Source organism: Theropithecus gelada, chromosome 6, assembly GCF_003255815.1.
Source record: "Theropithecus gelada isolate Dixy chromosome 6, Tgel_1.0, whole genome shotgun sequence".
NCBI classification, from domain to species: domain Eukaryota; kingdom Metazoa; phylum Chordata; class Mammalia; order Primates; family Cercopithecidae; genus Theropithecus; species Theropithecus gelada.
Genome location: NC_037673.1, coordinates 56428715 through 56444488, shown reverse-complemented (window position 1 = coordinate 56444488; position 15774 = coordinate 56428715). Strand labels below are relative to the sequence as shown.

Genomic DNA, 15774 nt, shown 5'->3' with positions numbered 1-15774 from the left:
TGCTAAATTTTAGACACTATTCTTTAAGTCTTGGAAGAGATCGACTTTTTCAGCACAACCCAGCCCAAACAATGTAGTGTTACTGTACTATATGAAGACAACACATGTGCTGGTCTTGTTCAGGCATTTACTGCATTTTTATTGAATGTCAAGTATGTGCCAGGCAAAGTTCATCTAGGGATTTTAGGATTTCCAGGACCTGCCATTTATAAACTTCCTGGAAGAAAAATTAACCCCCTCAAAATGGGTGTTGACATCCAGTTTGCCTTTATCGCTCCTCTGATGCCTTTTAAAAACTATATTTACCCATCTTATGTCAATAAAAAGGATGTATTTATTATAAGTTATGGCAGATAGTATTTTATAGACAACTTTATAGCCCACATGTTAAAGGTAAAAGTGAAGAAATTATGCTACTTTGCTGTATTTTCCCAGTGATTTATGTAAGTATTTACTCCCGGCAGGAAAATGCTGTAACACTGTTGCTGACAACAGGGCCCAAATAAGTATCAGCTTGATGTTCTGTAATACCTATTATCTTACTTGTTTTTGCATAATCCCTAGGAGGTAAATATATAACACTTTGGTTTCATTAGCATCACAACAGATTATTAGGCAAATCAACAGAATGAAATTAAAGTTATATTATCTAATTGAAAAAAGCCTTCACTTACATTTTCAAGCATTAGTTCTTATCCACTTTCAATCACCTGGGGAACTTTAAAAAATCTGATGCCTGGGCCAGACACCCAGAAAAATGACATCAGGCTTTCTGGGGACAGGACCCAGGTGACTGTGTTTTTCTAAATGTCTTTCATGACTCTGCTGCTTTAGAGGTTCACAGACTTCCACTTAAAGAACTGCTAGTTAAGAAATGGATCCATACTTGCTCTGACTCCCAGAGATATCACTTTTCATGTGTTCCTATCATTTAGAAAAAAATGATTTGAATCAGCTAGATACATGATAGAGGACCCCCCACTACACACACACACACACACACACCAATCTAAGCACAAAATTATCTTGTTGTCCTCAATAGTTTGCATGGATAAGTAATGCAAAATAAGTATCATACCCAATATTAAGAAATTCTTAACAAGAAGCCCAAGTTTTCACCTTGTTTCCTATTTTTTCCTTCAGCCATCACATTCAAACCTGGCCCAAAGGTTTCTCACATTCTAGCCTCCATCACCACCACTATTGCTTTCACCTGGGCTTTTGGCAAGCTAGAAATTGCCAGACTTTCCTGACAACAGGCTCTGTAAGATTCAGTTTAAAGCTTACACTTTGGCTGGAGCTCATCCTCCTAACAAGAGACTGTGATATGTAAATCCACAACCTGAAATCTCATTGGCTCTCCATTGCCTACCAATAACCCCCAGTCCTCTACTCTGGAAGTCCTGGATGGTGTAACTCCATTGCACACAGGTTCATCCCTTGAGGGTTCTCGGTAATGGAGTACTTTCATGTGCATGCTATTCTGCTGCTCTTGTGGAAAGAGTCTTCAACCCCATTCTGTATACCCTGGACACTCACCTTGTGAGACGCAGCTGAAACAGACCTCATTGTCTGGGACACTGTCCTTGGTTCTGTTGGAAGAATTAGCCACCAGATCCTTGAGGCTGTCTCAGGACTTTGGCTTCACCTTTACCATAACAATTGGAATGCAGGCAAAATAGTGTTTCCAGTTACTAAAATAAGACTATAGACCATATAATATGTTTGTTTTGTGCTTATTTAACTCACAGGGGAAAATACCCATATTTTTAAGACTCTGGATTTAAAAAATCTAGTTGATTAAAAGAGAATATTGTTGGCTTGTCTGTTTGGTTTTGTTTTTTGGGGGGTTTCCAATACAATTGTGGAGCAAGAAAATCAGTCTCTGGAAAATATGTCTAAAATGCGAGAGAAGATTCCAACAAAATAAGCTAGATTTCAGTTAATATGTGAAAATCATTTCTTCATATATACAATGTTTATTTTACATGGATAATTTATGTAAATTATTGAATAAATAATACTTTTGGGTTTGGGTTTTAGGGGAGGTTTTAGGTTTGGGTTGCAGTGGCGGCTTTTCAGCTGATTCAAATATCTAGTTTTCAGAATACTCTGCCCACATGATTTTTAGATATGACTTGGCCCTAATTGCTGACTCAGATTTTCACATTTTAAAAAGCAATTATGCATTTTCATATACATTATCAAACAAGATTATAAGATTTTAAGGTAAGAAAGTAAAAGGGCATTCACTAATGATCATCAGAATCACCTAGAAGGGCCAGTAAACCACACATTACTGGGCCTCTTCCCCCAAATTTCTAATTCTGTAGATCTCTGGTAAAGCCTCCAACTTTATGTTTCTAGTAAGTCCTCAAGTGACACCAGTGCTGCTGGTCTGGAGAGAGATGCAACTTTGAGAATCATTGCATTAAATTAACAATTTTATTGGTTGAGTTTTCACCACAATGTGCATATCTGTTGACTAACAATGAATAGCTTTGTTGTTGCCAAACACTGTAATGTTTCCAAATATCCATATATAGTCATAGGCCCAGAGAAACAAACCACATCTATATTAAGAGTGCTTTGTTGTTATCATTTGACCCCCACTTTAGTGTTTTTAATTACATCAATCCTGGAGAAAAATAACTTTTCTAATTTTGGCATTACAGATTTGCTAAGGCAATAGAAAATTCTCTTAAACCTTTAGATTTTTAGTCTTCTAGTAAATATAAGCATATGAGTTCCAAGCAAATTCTGAGTTTTAAAAAATTTAATAAAATTGACAAATGTTTTCAATAAAATTGGAGAGGCTCATTTCCTTGTACAAATATTCTAAAAATACATGATAAAAGTTCTAAGTGCTATTTGTTGAAAGATCAGCGAAATAACTCTACAAGTATTTGTGGGCATGTTATCTTTTATGTGATATTGGTTATAAACTTAAGTTATATGAAGACAGTGTGTTAGTTAAATTATGTTCTAGTCCTACCTTAAGGAAATAAAAACAGTAAGGCTCTTAGTGACTTTCTTCTGCACCACTGCAGTACTTGCTAACATGTTTTAATAATATGTAGTTGAGAATGATGAACTCTAGGCAGCAGGGTGACTTGGAGATACTAATGGAAATGCCCAGTCAAAAAGAGCCTGGACTAGAATGAGCTCTGAAGACTCCAAATAACTTTCTGTTATCCCACCATCTTCTTAGATGGTCCAATCATGCTACACTCAGTCTAGGGCAGTGACCCTGAGGAATGGTATGTTTGGCAAAAAAGAAACCAAAGAAGGGTATTGCCATGCTTTAAGATTTTCCCACATCTTTTTCAGCATCTTGAATGGGGTTTCTGAAAGTCTGAGGAGTGAACTGTGACCAAAATTGCTGATATTTTGAGCTCAAAGAAACTGAAAATTTTAGGTAAGAATACTAAGACCAACTTAAAAAATATAGTATCAATGATTTACATTTCTTTAGCTGAGAATTTTCAGACCACTTTAATGCAAATCACATTGATTGATTCTCTAAACCACTCTATGAAGTGGGCAAAGTGATGGTCTCATTTTTCAAATGAGGACTAAGGTTTATTTAATTAAAGTGGTTAACTCTTCAAACATCTAGTAGAGGCTAGCCAGATACATTGGCTCACACCTGTAATCCCAACACTTTGGGAGGCTGAGGCAGGCAGATCACCTAACTGGAGTTCAAGACCAGCCTGGCCAACATAGTGAAACCCTATCTCTACTAAAAATACAGAAATTAGCTGGTCATGGTGGCAGCAGGTGCCTGTAATCCCAGCTACTTGGGAGGCTGAGGCAGGAGAATTGCTTGAACCCAGGAGGCAGAGGTTGCAGTGTGCTGAGATAGTGCCACGGCACTCTAGCCTGGGTGAGAGTGAGATTCCATCTCAAAAATCAAAACAAAAAAATCTAGTAAGGGTCTATGTCTAGCACCTGCACTTCAAATATGTGTTTGTCATGACATCATTAGCCCAATTCAATTTTCTTTCATTAATTTGCTGAAATAAATATTTTTTGAGTTTATACTGTATACCAGGTGCTGCTGTAAGTGCTAGGAATATAACAAATAAAACAAATAAAAATCCATGACCTTTTGGAGCTTACATTTCAATGAGTATAGGCAAAATAATGGCCCCTGCAAAGAGTTCTACTGCCTAATCCCTGGACTATATGAACGTTACCTCACATGCAAAAAAGGATTTTGCAGATTTGATTAGGGGCACAGACCTGGAGATGTAGTGTCTATAATAGCCCAGTGGGCCCAATCTAATCGCACAAGTCCTTCTAAGCAAAGACTTTTCCCTGGTTATGTTAGAGAGATATGTGATAACAGAAGAAGGGTTAGAGAGATGCAACTTTGTTGGCTTTGGAAATGAAGGAAGGGAGCCAGGAGCCAAGGAATGTGGACAACTAGAAAGGTCAAGGAAGCAGATTCTCCCTTAGCCCATTCAGAAAGGAATGCAGTCCTGAAGACACCCTGATTTTAGCCCTTTGAGATCTGTGTTGGACTTCTGATCTACACAACTATAAAATGATACATTTTAATTGTTAAATCACTAAGTTTCTGATAATTTGTTACACCAGCAGTAGAAAACTACAGAAAAGATAGACAATATTCAAGAAAAATAAGTAAAAAATATATTATATGTTGGATAGTGGTAAGTGCTAAGGAAAAAAGGGAATGACATAGGAAGTATCAGTAGGGATGCAATTTTGAATAGCGTGGCCCTCCAGGTTGACATTTGCATAGACTTGAAGGAGGTGAAGGGCAAGAACATTTCAGATGAAGGAAACAGGAGGCTAAAAGCTGAGACTAGGACAATGATCAGCCTGACTAGATTCTGAATATCACCACTAAAAGGGCAGTTTCTACTTCAGAATACATGTACAAGCTTCCCCGGGAGTCATGTGTGATGATTTACAATAAAGTTTCAAAACTCCACAGATGACATTCTTACTTTTCTATAAGGAAACAGTCTTGCCCGGATAACATCATTTACTTTTTCATGTTTGCTGGAGAATTCATTAAGAAATTCAATACACCATATTCAAAGAAGATGAATTCTTACACTCACTTAAAATTTGGTCTAAGGCAAACAATTGAAGATGTTCAGACTGAGTCTTTTTGGACCATCTACTCAACATCATTATCAACCAACAGCTTATACCCCTTCAAAGGGATCTCAAATTATATTTGATCCTGAGTTGTTGCTATAATAAATTTAGAGCTGGAGAAAAATAGTCATTGTAATTATTTTATTATTAGAGACCGACTTACATATGCTGAATAAATAAAAACAAAATGAGAGTTAATTCTGTGCAAAACTCACCATCAATTTTGATGAAATTTCTATTATTACTTCCAAGTACAGTAGACCTTTTGTATCCATGGATTCCACATGTGTGTATTCAATCCAAAGTTGTTTTTTAATAATATGGTTGTGTATATACTGAACATGTACAGACTTTTCTTGTCATTCCCTAAACAATACAGCATAGTAACTATTGACATAACATTTACATTGTACTAGGTATAAGTAATCTGGAGATGATTTAAAGTATATTGATGTGTGTAGGTTATATACAAATACTATGTCATTTTATATAAGAAACTTGAACATCCATGGATTTTGATATCTGCAGGGAGTCCTGGAACCACTCCCCAAAGATCCCGAGGGACCACTGTAATCTAATTGAGGCCAAGTTTCATGGGTTTGTATCCTCTTAAGTACCTGGGGGGAAAAACTGTCTGATTTTTTTTTTTTTGAAGTTTTAGTATACTGTATATTTTAATTTTCGAAGAAAGGAAAACAGAAATTTTATGATCTATGTCAATAGAAGTGTTAATATAAAAAGCAAAGAAATGCCTAGGTAAATATTGGCCTGGTAATAAACATTCTGCAATGCTGCTTCATGGGAAATATGCTTTACCTTGCTACTCAAAATGTGATCCATGAACCAGCAGTATGAATATCACCTGGACTTGGTAGAAATTCTTGGACCCCACCCTGACCTAGTGACTCACCATTTGCATTGCAGTAAGATCCCAGGTGATTCATATGTGTATTCAATGTGAGAGGCACTGCACCGGGGCCATACCTGGGGCCCGCATGAAACACACCAAACATTGTATGTTCTTTAAATCCTGACAAGTCCGTATGAACTCACATTATTCTGAATACAGTGTACTAGCATATCTATCATGTTTTGAAAAGCTATTTTCATCAAGGGAGCTTAGTATCTGGTGCTCAGGAGATACCTACAGAGAAGTAGACAGTGTTATGCTGTTGAGAATCTATCAAACCTTTTGGTCGTATAATGTTTTTATTTCAAAACCTTAAATTGGTCAACATATTTTTTAATATTTAATAGTTGAGGGATGAAGAGGACAGAAGTTTAATTAGTTCAAAGGAAGGTAAATTGGGAAGGAAACAAATTTTTTGTTGAATCCGAATTTTCAGAGTGAAAGAAGACACCAGTGCCCTGTGGTTCAGTGCTAACACAGCTGTGATGTGACCCTTCAAAGGTCAATGCTTGTGCCCCCATTGCTGGCCATCCTTCTCCTGGTCAATATTGATGTGTCATTGGCTGGCTCTGTGTTGCTGGCTTGGTCTTGCTTTCACTGAACTTTGGCCTCCACAAAACTTCTAAGTAGCATTACTCCTACTTGTTAATCTTGGAAACACACAGGGTGAGTGAAATTCCATTTTCTTTCTTTTTTTTTTTAATGATTAATAGATGATTTATTTAAGTAAGAATCCATATAGTCATCATTGCCAGATTTAATATGAGATGTTAAATGTTCCATCCAATTTTCCTTCCTGGATAAGTTTTTCTTTTCTATCCCTGTCAGTTTTGAAAACATAATACCAGAAGAAGAGGGGCCCGATTCCACACAGAGCTTCCAAGAGTGAGTGTTTAGGAGTGAGTCTGAAATTAGGATAGACATTTGCTGATCTTGAATCAAGGCAAGACCTTCAGTGAGCTCTTGGCGGTTAGGGTTGTTGTACTGAAGCAGGTAGTCTTGTTTCAACTGGGCTCTTATGGCCAACTGTTCAGCTTGCATCTGCCGGGCTTCCAGAGATATGTCATATTCGGCTGAGGGTCAAGGACAGAGTGGCGAGGTGCGACGGAGTATATTTTGGGAATGACATTTTGGTGACCCAGTGGCACAACTGCCTGAAATTCCATTTTCATGTGACACTTTTGTATCTGTAACCATCAGGTCTGTTCCCTATGTTTTCTATTCCTTAAGTTGGCTACCATTATACTATCACATCGCTTTCCTTTTCTAGTGACTCTCCATTAGGCTAGCTCCTATCTCATAACCTTCTTTTGTAATTTAACGGCCCAAAGATGAGCAAATTCCAGAAATTCCTAAAGTAATTCAATTACTTCAGAGCATCATAGAGATTCTTTTTTTCATTGCCTCATCCTGGGGGTGATTTATCAATGAAAATGACTTTAGTTTGATAGACGCTAGCTGCCTCATCGTATCATTGTGACATCATGCACTTAACTAAAAGGGCTTGACTTAGGCATCATCTCCTTCTCTCTCAGCAGCTGCTCAGTTAGATGTTTTTGTTTTAACCAAAGGGCAGGACTTCAAATATGACCCTATTTAACTCCATCTGGTTATATTTAGGCCTTATGCTCTTTTTATATCCTGATTCTGTCATCCATTCTCTTAGCTGTCCTTCCCAGTTTGATGTAATATTATTTTCTCAAACTATACCCTTTTCCATAATAAAGATTGTCACTGCTCCCTCAGGCTTCCTTAAGCAAGCTTTATAATATGTCTGATAGAATCTCTGTTTCTGATTGTACTCAGTATAGATTTGTTTCCTGGCACACATGTATGTGTTCTTCAATATGTCACTTAATCACAGTGCCCCTTTTAGACTACAAACTCCTGTCACCAAGGGTTTTGTTCCCTCTTTTCAAAGCAGAACTTAAAAGAATTTTGCTTACCTTTACATCATTGACTTTAACTGTTCACATCATTGACTTTAACTGGATGATGGTTGACGACTGATGGCCAACTAACAAAAAAGGAGTTGAGGAATTGAGGTTTCGGATATAACAGAAGGATACTTAAGACTTTTAATGAATAAATAAACTAATTTTTCATAGCAAAATGGTTCAGATAAAAGTAAGAGTGCGTCAGAGAAGGCTGTCATTGGTTTATTTGTTATATTCCTAGCTGATGGTGATTGTATGTTAGCCAAATATCTTGCATTTAATTTTAAAACAAATCAGAAGTAGATGACTCAGAAATGGTGACAATAAAATTATAGACAAGCCCCTTGCTACAGCAGCTCTTATTAATTAAATATCTGAGACAGAAGAATTAAAAGAGAAGAAAGTGGTATACAATTTGGAAGGCTGGCCATAAAAGTATTTCTTTCAGCTGGAGACACCTTACCTGCTTAAATATATAAAATTTTTGAAGAAATAAGAATAGATCTTATTTTACTTTGCAATGAAGGCTTGAAATATTTGAAAGTTCACTTTATTGCAATAGGATTAAGTACATCAAACTTCATTCTTATCTCTCTCAAATATTAGGAGTGTAACTTTCAACTGAACTTCTTTACCTGCTGTAATATACTCTACTACAGTGATATTTTAAAATGAATACTTTGCGAACGTAGTACTAGAATATGGATAGTGTTTTGAATATTTTAATAGCCTTACAGGATTAAAAAAAGGATCTTATAAAAAGTATGTGTAGTACCATTCAATTTTTACAAATTTATGCATTTGCTTATTCATATATGTAAATTGAAAATTTACATATAAGCTTATACTCAGAAAAAGATAAATGTTGTAAACACACTTGCACGCATGCACACACCATAACAATCACCATGCCATTCAGTGATTATTTCAGGGTAAGTACAATTGCAGAAATTTTACATAGTCACGTTTTGCCTGTATTTTCTGTTATAAGCTTTTGTTTTGGCATAAGAAGAAAATAATCGGCCAGGCACGGTGGCTCAAGCCTGTAATCCCTGCACTTTGGGAGGCCGAGACGGGCGGATCACGAGGTCAGGAGATCGAGACCATCCTGGCTAACGTGGTGAAACCCCGTCTCTACTAAAAATACAAAAAACTAGCCAGGCGCGGTGACCGGCGCCTGTAGTCCCAGCTACTCGGAAGGCTGAGGCAGGAGAATGGCGTAAACCCGGGAGGCGGAGCTTGCAGTGAGCTGAGATCTGGCCACTGCACTCCAGCCTGGGCGACAGAGCGAGATTCCGTCTCAAAAAAAAAAAAAAAAAAAAAAAAAGAAGAAGAAAATAAATTTAAAAATTTCCCAAAAACATTCTTTGTTATAGTCAAAAATTAAAATGAACAGTGTCTATCAATAGGAGAATGGCTATACAAACAAAAAAGGACAAATAAGAAATAAAATTGGCCAGGTATGGTGGCTCATGCCTGTAATCCCGGCACTTTGGGAGGCCAAGGCTGGTGGATTGTTTGAGCCCAGGAGTTTGAGACCAGCCTGGGCAATACAGCAAAACCCCATCTCTACAAAAAAATACAAAATAATTAGCCAAGCGTGGTGGCATGCGCATGTAGTCCCTAGCTACTAGGGTGGCTGAGGTGGGAGAATTGCTTGAGCCTGAGAGGTGGAGGTTGCAGTGAACAGAGATCACGCCACTGTACTCCAGCCAGGGAGACAGAGCAAGACCCTGTCTCAAAAAAATAAATAAATAAATAAAATTAAACAATGGGAAAAGATTCCTGTTGCCATTTTAAATGTTGATCAACATTCAAATTTTCTGTGGTTTTAGATAACAAGACATGTCAACCTCCTGAAACAGTCATTGATGTAAATAATAAGAATATATATGCATTTGACTTTACCTGAGTTTAAAAGTAGAGAGAAAACATGCATTGAAGCACGCATACAATTATTTTCTAAACATATCCTTCAGTTTCAGTGTTTTTTAATCAAACCACCAGGAGAATGGTGCAGCAGACAATGCCAGTCCGTGTCTCCCCCTTCATGGTCCCTTAGTTGTCATTGATGGGTGACTGCAGAGAACCATAGGGATTTGAGGACCTAACAGAGATATGTTTCACATTGAGAGTGGACATAAGCTCCTCGTTGCCTCATTGTGGTTTGCACTTCAAGCTGCAGCGTATACTTTTTCTAAGCTGTGTGGTCTGCCTTCCTAGAACTGCGTGCCCTGTACTGTTATTTGAGAATGTTTATCTAGCGAGGAGTGCTGTGTTGCTCCACTGTGCATCACAGGGCACAGGAAGCAATGGTATGACATTTTTGCTGCACATCTATTTTTGATTATTCTTAAAAGATGAAAATGTTAATCACTACAAGGGTGTATTAGTCCATTCTCATTCTGCTATAAAGAACTACTTGAGATTGGATAATTTATAAAGGAAACAGGTTTCGTTGACTCACAGTTCTGCATGGCTAGAAAGTTCAGGAAACTTAAAATCATGGTGGAAGGGGGCACAAACATGTCCTTATTCACATGGCAGCAGGAGAGAGAAGTGCAGAGTGAAGGGGGAAAAAGCCCCCTATAAAACTATCAGATCTCCTGAGAAGTCACTCACTATCATGAGAACAGCAGGGGGAACTGCTCCCATGGTCTAATCCCCTCCCATGAGGTTCCCTCTCCCAAAACATGGGGATTACAATTTGGATTACAATTCGAGATTTGGGTGAGGACACAGAGCCAGACCATATCATTCCACCTTTTGCCCCTCCAAAATCTCATCTTTCTCACTTTTCAAAACACAGTTATGACTTTCCAACAGTCTCCCAAAGTCTTGACTCATTTCAGCATTAACTAGGTAGTCCAAGTCCAAAGTCTCAACTGAGACAAGGCAAGTCCCTTCCGTCTATGAGCCTGTAAAATCAAAAGCAAGTTAGTTACTTCCTAGATACAGTGGAGGTACAGGCATTGGGTAAATACACTCATTCCAAATAGGAGAAATTGGCCAGAACAAAGGGGCTATAGACCCCATCCAAGTCCAAAATCCAATAGGGCAGTCATTAAACATTAAAATTCCAAAATGATCTCCTTTGACTCCATGTCTTACATCCAGGTCACTCTGTTGCAAGAGGTGGGCCCCCACCACTTTGCGAAGCTCCACCCCTGTAGTTTTTCAGGGTACAGCCCCACTCCTGGCTGCTTTCATGGGCTGGCATTGAGTGTCTAAAGCTTTTCCAGGTGCACAGTGCAAGCTCTTGGTGGATCAACCATTCTGGGGTCTGGAGGATGGTTGCCCTGTTACCACAGCTCCACTATGCAGTGCCCCAGTGGGAACTCTGCGTGGGAGCTTGCACCCCACATTTTCCTACTGCACTGCCCCAACAGAAGTTCTCCACGAGGGCCCCGTCCCTGCAGCAGGCTCTTGCCTGGACATCCAGGCATTTCCATACATCCTCTGAAATCTAGGTAGAGGTTCCCAAACCTCAGTTCTTGACTTCTATGCACCTGCAGGCCCAACACCACGTGTAAGCTGCTAAGCCCTGAGGCTTGGACCTTCTGAAGCAATGACCTGAGCTGTATGTTGGCCCCTTTTAGCCATGGTTGGGACTGAAGCAGCTGGGATACAGGGCTGCACAGAGCAGGGGGACCTAGGCCCACCCCACAAAATAAGGTCTTTCCTCCTTGGCCTCCAGGCCTGTAATAGGAGGGGCTGCTGCGAAGGCCTCTAACAGGCCCTAGAGACATTTTCCTCATTGTCTTGGTGATTAACATTCAGCCCCTCATTACTTATGCAAATTTCTGCAGCTGGCTGGAATTTCTCCCCAGAAAATGAGTTTTTCTTTTCTATCACATCATCAGGTTGCACATGTCTCAAACTTTTATGGTGTGCTTCCTTTTGAATTTTCTTCCACCAGATACTCTAAATCATCTCTCTAATTCACAGTTCCACAAGTCTCTAGGGCAGGGACAAAATGCCACCAGCCTCTTTGCTAAGCATAGCAAGAGTGGTCTTTGCTCCAGTTTCTAACAAGTTCTTCATCTCCCTGTCAGACCAATTCAGCCTGGACTTCATTGTTCATATCACTATAAGCATTTTGGTCAAAGCCATTCAACAAGTCTCTCAGATGTTCCAAACTTTCCCATGTCTTTCTGTCTTCTGAGCCCTCCAAATCTCTAGGAAGTTGCAAAGTTTCCCACATTTTCCTGTCTTCTGAGCCCTCCAAACTGTTTCAGCCTCTTCTGGTTACCCAGTTCCAAAATCGCTTCCACATTTTCAGGTATCTGCAGTAGTGCCACACTACTCTCAGTACCAGCTTACTGTACTAATCCATTCTCACACTGCTATAATGAACTGCCTGAGACTGGGTAATTCGTAAAGGAAACAGGTTTAATTGACTCACAGTTCCGCATGACTGGGGAGGCTTCAGGAAACTTACAGTCATGGTGGAAGGGGAAGCAAACATGTTCTTCTTCACATGGCAGCAGGAGAGAGAAGTGTAGAGCGGAGGGGGAAAAAGCCCCTTATAAAACCATCAGAGCTCCAGAGAAGTCACTCACTATTATTAGAACAGCATGGGGGGATCTCTTCCGTGATCTAATCACCTCCCATGAGGACCCTCCCCCAAAACGTGGGGATTACAATTTGGATTACAATTCAAGTTGAGATTTGGTTGAGGACACAGAACTAGACCATATCAAAGAGTTTGCTTTGGTAAAAGAAAGTGTATCTTTTTATTTACTTATTTACAAAGCAGCTTATTAAAGTTATTAAATAGTTTTCATAGGGGCAGCCTTTTTTTCTACTTTCTATATTAGTAAGTGACCATTTATGATTGTAATACAACTGAGGTTTCCCAAGAGTGAATGTAGCACAAAATAAGGTGTACTGTCTACCCTGTAAGAAATGTTGTGCAGTGAACCAACTCCAGCACAGATATGGAGCTCTCTCAGAAAAAATATAGGAAATTTAAATATGTGAAATTCAAATGGAAACAGAGAACTCAATTTAGAGTTTAGTTTGCATAATATCTTAGAAATGTTTTTGTGGTTCAAAACTGATATTTGATAACTGTATTAGACCTATAAACATTCACAAAACATCCCTATAATTTTCAGGTACAAAACACTAGTATGGATTTTAAAGTTCATTGTGGACCACAGGGCTTCTGCTTTTGCAGGTGTACCTTGATTTACATCCTTTCAATTCAGGAAGGGTGGGTGTATGAGAGCAAAATGTATGTATAAGGTAAGAAGAAAAGAGAAATGAGAGAGAGAAGCAGAAGATAGTAAGCCATCAATAATAATATTAGTTGGCATTCATTTCAAAAGCCAACCACCCCAATTTAGAGGATTTGCATTTAGGACTAATTAAATTATAACCTAATTGAGCAGGGACTGAGTTAGGCCTACTGATAGTGCTTCATAAATATTCACATTAACAATAATACAAGATGTTCCTTTTCAAGGCTAAAAACTTTGTCTAAATGGTATATACACCTTGTGAGTCTTGGGAAGTCAATATTGTTCCATTCCTGAATTTTTCTATCCCTTTTAAGGATAATTCTTACTCAAGTGAACCGAAACTTTCCCTATAGCAATAGAGGTCCTCTGTAAGCAATTTTACTCCACAAGATTCTTTGCCCAGGTAAGAACAGATATTACAAATTGTTGGCGATTCTTCCAGGTCTCTCGGAAATAAAAGATCTTCTCAAATTGTAGCTTTGGTGCATTAATAGTTACTCTGGGGGCCTAAATGAGTTAGTTAACATGCAGCTAAAACATCTGGGGCACACCCAGAAGTAACTCAGAACTGGGGAATTTGCCCTCCCCTGCTACTCAATTGCCGTTTGTGTAAAATAGTGGACAGTGACACTGTTTGTGTGTGGCTAGCAACTGTCTCTAAGTCTTGGGTTTAATTGGAGAATAAAGTGCACTCAAATACCCTGAGCATACATATAAGAGTATTTACCATGATTCATAAGACTTGCTTTAAAAGTATACTCCAAATAAATACCCTCTTAAATTTAATTTTTCTCACATTTCTATGTGGTTATTCATAGTTCAAGAGCAAATATTTAAAATATGTAAATGATAGCCATTCAATTAACTATTCTAAATTTTAATTTTTTTTCACCAAGGAGCTGAATTGATTCTCAAATATACCTTACATGAACTCTGTTTAAAGTGTACTGTATTTTTTAAATTTGTGAACATGGGAAATTATACAATGTTCTATAGTAATTTCAAACCTGAATTTTCTTTTAATCTCAGTGAAAACTTGTTCCTATTCGATGTTCTTTTTAACATCTCTAAGAGCCAGCTGTACCTTATCTGAAATGTAAATTAGTGTAAAAACCCTTTCATTCTCAATAATTATCAGCTACTATCTTTTTAGCTTCGTGTTCATCAATAGTAAACATCCAACCTTCAACGGTTAACAAATATTTAAGTGTTTACCATGTACCAGACACTTTTATACATTCTGAGGTGACAGATCTAGAATTACAAGTGTATCAAATATTATGACAGACAGGTGGAAGCTGCCATAGGATCAAATAAGAAGAGGACATAAACTTAACTGTAGAGATAGTTTGGGGAGGGAGGAAGAAGTTAGTGTTAGAACAGGCAACTTTTAAAGAACTGACCAGGAAGTTATGCAATTTGGAGTAAAGTGGGGAAAGAGTGTCAGGAAATGAGGTTGAAACAGGTAATATGAGATTTGCTATTTATTCAAAAAGAGTTTAGAGGCCAGTAATTGACTGGGAGAAGAATGGTGCACAGAGGGACAAGTGTTGACCTGCAAGGCCGATTAGAAAGCTGTATCTATAGGTAAAGGCAAGAGATGAAGATGACGTGGATTAGGAAACAAAAAAAATCCTCTCTTTTACCTGCAAAAATAGCTGTTGGCTTTGTGTCCCTTCCATACCAGACTTGGGGTCTCCACATTTCCATCAAGAGACTGGGCAGTTATACATCTTTTTATTTTCACTCTGACCTGACTGCTTTATGCAAGATGGGCCAAGTCTCCCTTATACATGAGGAATGCCCTGATGTAAAGACAAGACATCTGCTCCTCCAACCACCTTTCTTCCAGGTGTACCTGCCTTAATTCCTCTTCCCCCATTCTCAGTGGTGCATCATTCTCTACTGCTCTCCTAGTCCTGCCTCAGTTTTCAATTAGTTTTATTTTGCAGCAGATATTTTTTTTAGTAGTGATCTCCTATTGTTCCTTTATCTCCCTTGAAAGGTACCTAATTAACGCCAGTAAACCTTCATGATGCCAGCATGTCTGTTCATCCTAGGAGTGTAAATGATCCTTGTATATCTATAGGAACGTTTCTATGCCAGTCTTTGAAACTGAGGAATTTCTTACACACACACACACATATACATATACACACACACACACGTGTATATATGTATATATGTGTATATATATGTATATGTATGTATGTGTACATATACATATTCCATTAGTTATGAACAGCTCTTTTTTATCACTTAAAAGCAACAAAATAATCAAAATATTGACATTATTCAGTGAATTGATAGTTGAAATGTAAGGATTTCAGAATGTTTTACTGATTTAAAAATGAAAGTTATGTAGTAAATCCTGAGCCCTTTCCTAATCCTGATTTCCTAAATCTAACTTATATTGAATTTCTTTTTTTTTAAAATAAAGATTCCATGAAACTTGGCCTCTTTCCTGTCATCTTAAATCTATTCTCCTCTTGTACTTCTCTTAGTTCTACTTCTTTCACGTGAAGTACATTCTAATGTGAACCTCAGT

The 15774-nt window shown here is 38.2% G+C and overlaps 1 protein-coding gene and 1 pseudogene across 11 annotated transcripts in view; one reads left to right on the top strand and one right to left on the bottom strand.

Moving 5' to 3' along the window:
* The window catches only part of PDE4D (phosphodiesterase 4D), a 1562006-nt gene that overhangs the window by 992748 nt on the left and 553484 nt on the right, over positions 1-15774 (top strand). The gene's annotated exons all lie outside the window — the stretch shown is intronic.
* LOC112625803 lies at positions 6740-7172 on the bottom strand (annotated as a pseudogene).